Raw genomic sequence first — 7,400 nt, 5'->3', positions numbered from 1 at the left:
CCGCAGCAGCAACGCTGACGCCGTCTCGACGCTTGTTCACCGGCCATCTAGCGTGAAACCTGGTCCGCCTGATGCCTGGCTGCTGACGTGGATAGCGGCTTTCGAACCTCCCCGAAACATCTCGACAATCGCGCCTAAGAGAGAGAGAGAAAGAGAAAGGGAGAAAACGAAACGGTGAAGCGCAATGCAACCGTCAGCGATGCGCGTCACACGCAAGTGAGCCGTGGACATCGGAATGACACAAGTCTTGGCTGTTTCCAACCAAGGCATTTGAATCGCAAATGCCTTAGTCATTGTTGTTGCCGTGACGAATACGCGAATCTGTGCGGAAAGATCCTCGAAGCGAGCGAGGTTGGAGGATGCGAAGTCTGACTAGGATCCGAATTAAGAGGGATCTTCCGGTTGCTTTGAGGGGCATCTTGCCTCGCGGTTAATTCAATGGAATAGCGGAAACCTTCTCTGGAATTCGTTCATCCGGTTGCCGCGAAATTCTGAATAAGCGAGAGAAAATGACTCGATTTTGGAGAGGAAATTGAAGATGCTAAATATATAATAAGTTTTAGGTATATTGAGAACGGTTTAAAATTTGCATCGTTTATACGAGATTAGATCTATATGTTGTTATTCGTGATTTTGTCAAGAGGAAATGATTGTGATATATGCATTCTCGATATATATATATTCTTGAAATATGATTTATTTTAATTTTTATTGTTTGTATTATTTATTGACATTCATTAATTGAATGTTTATTATATTTAAGTTATCTTATTTATTTTATTAAAAGATATTTCTACAAATTTATTGGTAGACTTTTTATATGGGTTTTGTAATATATTTAAAGACGATTTTTCGTGTGCCTATGAAATGAAATATAAAATATATTGAATGTAAGTATACAGAATGTAATACAAGCCGAAAAAAGGTAATTCTAAGAAAAAATAAGTGAAAATGTCGATATCATGGTTTGTTATTATTTTCAATTAAAATTTTTATTGTTTTCTCAATATGACGACATCAAGAAATAACTCTTACGTTAATATTATATCTAGAAGTGAATTATCTTATACACGTTAAAAAATTCTACATTCGAAATTCTTATGATTAATAAAAACATTAACAAATCTTCTTAGAATCAAAACTAATCTATAATCTAATGTAATCAATCAAGTATATATATTCTACAAATCTTCTATTTCTAAAATATCAAATTATTTGAAAATGAAGCTCAATGAGAAAAATGTCACTCTGTTTTTAATTTATTTTTTCATATAGAAATTATAGAATAGTTCAAATAATAATATGAAGTAATTCAAATAATACAATATAGAAAAAAATTCGAATAAAATAGAAAATTTAAAAAGTGTAAGTGTTATTTATTATATTATACTTGATATTTAGAGAATCAAATAAATTGCGTCAAGATAAATATTTTTTAAAGTAGAGAATATTTGAAATGACTGTCTATCGATTTTCAATAAATATTTTTTTTCAGTCAATATTTTCACATAAAAGTCTATTAGAAAACTCTATATATATATCTTTTTTTTTTTTTTTTTCTTATGGGAAAATACTCCTAGCGTCGGAGTATTAAGAGGCGCATGTGGTCAGCTCTTTATCCGACCCCGACAAAAAGCTTTTATCACAGAGGTGATACACGAAACTAGGTTTGCGAAAATATCCGTAAAGCTTATTTTTCAAATTACAAGCAATTTAATTTTTACACTATATGAGACGCAACGCTATACCGTCGCCTCGTTTCAATGCTTTCAACTTTCAAAGAATAAAGAATTTTTTTTTTTGAATACCAATTTTCCCTATTTATTTTAATTTAATTTCTCAGGTTTATATATAATATAAAATATAGACACAACGAATACATTAAATTGAATTTATTTAAAAATACATGAAAATATAATAAAATATAAAATATTTTAATAAAATATCATTCTCTTCCGTACGGATATATATTTCTCCCGACTCGAGAAGCAGAAAAGAATTAATTCCACGTGTTAAAAACACGTTTGATCCGCGATCGATTAGAGGTGGCCAAAGGCCAACAAAAACGAGAAGAAAACTGGGACACAGAGGTGGGAAAATGATATCCGTAGATTAACCGTGACACAGGTACATTCGTCAAAATGTACTCGTAATTAAACCACGATCGATCCTCCTGCTCGCGTCTCGCGGAATTTCAATCCCGATAGCCACGCGCCAGCAAGCGCCCCTTGTGTTTTTTCCCCCTGTCGCGCCTCGTTTGACGGCGATTAAACCCCCCCCGCCCCCTCCCCCTCCTCCCTTCGGTTGAATTATGAAAAATTAATTCACCGTCGACGCGCACAGGTTGCAACGACGCTTCCTAATTTTCATGATAATGGCCCCGAGTGACCGGATAACGTACGACAGAGCCGACAAATCGCCGTGAAAATAACGCAGCTGCGTGTGCAACGCTTGTATTTCTTCTTTTCCCCTACGCAACCACGCTCGTGAATTTTTTTCTACTATGGGATAATATATTTTTACGCTGACAACCAGGCATTTTTATTGGAACCGGCCGCGCGTTCCATTCGGTTCCGCGTAAACTATGCTGGACGTTTTTCGCGGAATATGCCAGAAATTTCGGACAGATCGGACGGTGAGGATTTGCAGGGTGCATTAAGATTAAAGCGAGTGAAACGAAGTAATAATTTGGAAATATTAATTTCAAATATTAATTTTAAATTTAATAATAAATAAACGAACATTTTATTTTAACGAGTTGAAATTTAATTCCAGAACGATGAAGATAAATTTGAAAGGAAATATAATTTGATGATAGTGAATGTAGTATGTTTGATAATAATATAATATGTAATATTGTAATAATGTATTTATATTATTATTGATTTAATGTTTAAGGATACATTTTACGTATACTAAGTATATTAGATGAAAATTAATAATAGATTCGTTATAAATATTAATTGAAGTTATATATTTCATAAAAAATTGAATCTCTTTCCAATTTTATTTATTAAAATTTTATTTGTTGGTCGCGAATGAAATTTTATTTTGATAAATAGAAGTTTAATTTTTGAATGGATTGCTGCATTCTAATTTGAAATTCATCAAGATTATATTGGACGAATTAAAATTATTGGTTATTGATTTTAATTTAACTCGTAATTCTAAAAAAAATATTATTTTATTCTATTTATTGAAATTTAATTTTTTTCTTTATTATAAAAGTAATTTTTTATTATAATAAGTAAGTTTTTGATCGATATAAAATTTGGAGAGAAAATAAGGGAGAGGAAATGACCTATATTTAAAATTTTCGATATTTATTAGTTTTCGGAGTATTAATAAAAATTTTTGATACAATACGTTGAATTTTGTTTATATATAATTAATTAAACATCCGTTATAATAATAATCGTTGAATGTCGAGTAGCAAATGATTGTGATCTTAGCATTTTCAAGATACTTGTGAAATATAATTGTTTCAGCATAGCACTGGTAACTGCTTACAAGTAACTAGGAGATAAATATATATATAATTCAGATCAAAATTGATTTAAAAAAATGTTTATATGAAAATAAACTCATAATTTGTTACAAAACTATCCAATTCATAGTGAATCGATATTTCGAAAACAATCCATGATTGTTGATGATGATCAAAATTACATTGAAGTTACATATAATTTTTATTACATATAAATATATATATCACAAAGATTAATAAATTTTACGTGAAATAGCTTATGAAACTAAACTGGAATCGGTTTCATTATTATTTCGTGTCATGAATTCATTCATTTGACGATTTCAATGATCATAGGTATTCAATGTATTGTATCAAATGTTTTTCATTAACATCAAAAATTAATAAATAGCTAAAGTTAAAATTTTAGATTTCCATTTCCCTCTCCTCTAATTGCAAATTTCACATGAATCAAAAGAAATACAAATATATATTATATAATAACTTATATAATAAAACAGAACGATATATTACAATAATTAATTTATACAATAATAATTAAATTAACAATAAAATAACAATATTATTTAATATTAATCTATAATAATATAAAATGTAATCATTAGACTTCCTCAATTTTGTTATTTTTCACTTTACAATACCTAACCCTAATGTTTTTATCAACCACAACCAACATCTCCAAGTCTTCTCATCTCTATCAACTTCATTTTTCTCATCTCTAATTTATAACTCTATATACATAATATGCACTTAATCCACGATTGAACGACATCATAAATTTCTCCGAACCATCGTTCAAAGTCCTCGATGTACCTTTAAACCCTCCTCCCCCTCCTTCCCAGCATGAAACGCACCATATAAACCAACCCTCCACCACATTTTAACCGTTGCACAACCTCTCCAACCCTAGCGTGGGATATTCAATCGTGAACGCACAACTCTGCCAGCGAGGATCAAGCCTGTCCGGACGAGAAAGCGTTTCATACGTTCCACGCCGCCCGTTAATACTCGCAACGCGTGTTTGGGCGGATTGCAATTCTCTCGCACCCAACCCTCCTCCCCCCCCATGGCCTCGACTCGGTTAGTTAGGACTAACAGTTCGTTTTCCACCTCCGATGGAAAATACGCGATTTTTATGACGTTCCGCCCGCCAGAGTTTCCTCCCTCCCTCCGAGCTCCCTATTCGCCGCACGTTGAAGACCCACGCGGACCGGAAGCAACGAAGCGTTATCCGCGCCCTGCCGCGCGATGGTTTTACGCGTCGGGCCATTTTCGTTGTCCGGCCATCGAAGCGCGCGTATACGGATTGCTCGAACGGATTCGAAATTGGCGGACCCCCTGTGGCACCGGCCCGCGCGGTATAATTTCCACGCCCGCGTGTAAAATACGATCGAAGCCGGGCGTGGCCAGGGGCGAAAATATAAATTCCCGGTAATCCGGACGAGGGACGAGGGGGAGGGAAATTTTTCACGCGGTCGCTGAAGAGTGTGTGCGTCGTGAATTTTCGCGGATTTTTTGTGGGGGAAAGCGAGAAGTCTCGATCGCGAGAAGGCTCGAGCTCGTGTTTTCCGATATTTTTATAATGTGGAGGAGGGGAGACGTTCACGCGTCGTCCAAGTGGCATACATTTTAGGCGCCGCGTGCGGCGAATGACGACGTTGTAAAGATGTAAATATCTAGAGGGGGACACGTGCTGTGATCTAGAAATGAATACTTGAGGATTATTTAGGATTTTGAATTTTAGGAATCTTAATTATTTATGATGATGATTCATTTTAAAATATATCTTAAGAGAAATAAGATCAAAATTTGAGAATAAAGGTAATTGTGATTGAATTTCAAAATGTCACAAATTAATGAATATTTGTTTAATGATTGAAAATACATTCTTCATTTGATTTTTTGAGAATGTATGCAAAGGTATTTGGATATTATCGTAGAGAAAGATTTACCTAGCTTGAAAATTCTGATTTGAATAAAAGTTTTTATTAAAAGTATATACAGCATAACAGATTATATATGGAGAATCAAAACATTTTGTAATTTAAAATTTTCCTTAATTTCGCACATTATTTAAGCTTATTTTTGAAAAAACAAAAAATTGAAACTTTGATTTCATTTTCTTAAAGTGAATATTTGATAAATTTTTGTGTAAAATAGGATCTCAAGATATACTTTTGTGAAAAACTTGTTTTTCTTTTTGAAAAAATTAATTTTTCAATCAATTCTGAATATCACTGTGTTTTCATTCTTGATATAATACGTGAAATATAAAGAGTTGATTCTTTTTCCCGAAATATTATGGAGTCCTGAGAATTTTGACAATGATTCATAAATCTTGGTTTATTTATTGGTTAGTATAATATAATTGTTTAATGAAATATATATGTAACTTGTTTCCTAATCGTTAATATTAGAGTAATTAGTAGTAAATTCAGAATATCAATCATTGGTCGATGTTAATGTATACACCATTTGATCTATTTACATGCCACTAATAGTTGATATTGGTCGTATCTTTAAATTAATATAGTTTATCATTTGCGGTTCTCTAAATTCACTGTTCACCAACAACGATATTTATCATCGTATTTATTAAATTTACCGTATGCACACAATTTCAATTAAATTTATCGTTTGAAATGATTATTATTCACAGAATAATAGAGAGAAAGTTTCACCAAAGAATTAAATATATAATTTAAAAAAGAATAAAAAGATCGCTCTTTCTAGTTAATTTCAAGAATTTGCGTTTCATATTCTCGACCATTATTTTTTAGACTAGCTATCAACCTATCATTCTCTATTCACCATTCGAACAGACATCTCCATAGAGAATAGTAAATATCATCTATACTCAATAGCGCGTTCCCTCTCTCAAAGAAGACGAGCCGGGATATATATTCGAGTTCTCTAGCGCTCCTCGAAGTGCACACCCCCTTTTTCCAATCTTACACGAAGCTACACCTACTTTTTCGAGGATTCGTGTCTCGTTCGAAAAAGAGGACCGATTCTGTGAGGTCGGAGGGGCGCTTCGAAAGCCCTATGGCATTACCGATGGAACATCGAGTCGAGGGCAGAACTTCGATGGAAATACAGGAGGAAATCATCGGAAGAAGGGAAATCTCTGGAGGGGCTGGATGGATGGTGAGGAGGGGAAGTGTGGACGGAAGTCAAGGCCAGGTTGGAGCGGAATTTGAATAATTGAATCGAGTCGGAGTCGAGGACGTACGTTAAATAAAATAACATGGGGAAAACGTTGGAATAAAGACGGGGAGAGGAAGAGAAAAAGAAAGAGAGGGAGAAGAGATGGGTAGCGAGATCCAATTTTCTCATTGTCGCTATGAGTCTTCGTTTCAAATCGAAGAGTTTCTGTTAAATTGATACTACGTATCAATCATATTTTTTGTTTTTTGTTTTTAATTCAAGAAATTTATATGTTTCGTTCAAATTAAGTTAATAATTGATTTGGATTTGGAAAAAATTTGAGATGATTTTTGAGTACGAATTTTATTATTTATATGAATTGAAATTATGTATATACGGATATTTAAATTTGACAAATAAAATGATAATTTATAATTTCATTATAATTCTAAAAATAAAATTTCAAACTTGAAACAAAAATTAACTTTTATTACATCAACGAGCGATTTAAATAAAATTTAAAAATTCTGGAAATCCTGAAAAACCAGATTCCTTCGAGTACCCGTAACATCGTACCTCCGTTCAAAAATCTGTTTACCGCTTCCCTCTCGACAAGCTCAACTTAAAACTCTCATGTTGCTCCAACAATTAACCATGAAGGCTGTTTTCCACGAATTCGACAATCGTTCACCGGCGGCTTCGCGTCGATTTCTCTCTCTCTCTCTCGAGAAAGAGAGAGAAGTTCGCTCGAGTTCCCCGTTTTCGA

The sequence above is a fragment of the Apis dorsata genome, unplaced genomic scaffold, assembly GCF_000469605.1.
Source record: "Apis dorsata unplaced genomic scaffold, Apis dorsata 1.3 scaffold_189, whole genome shotgun sequence".
In the NCBI taxonomy this organism is placed as follows: Eukaryota; Metazoa; Arthropoda; class Insecta; order Hymenoptera; family Apidae; genus Apis; species Apis dorsata.
The sequence above is the reverse complement of the archived record's forward strand: the minus strand, read 5'-3'. Positions refer to the sequence as shown.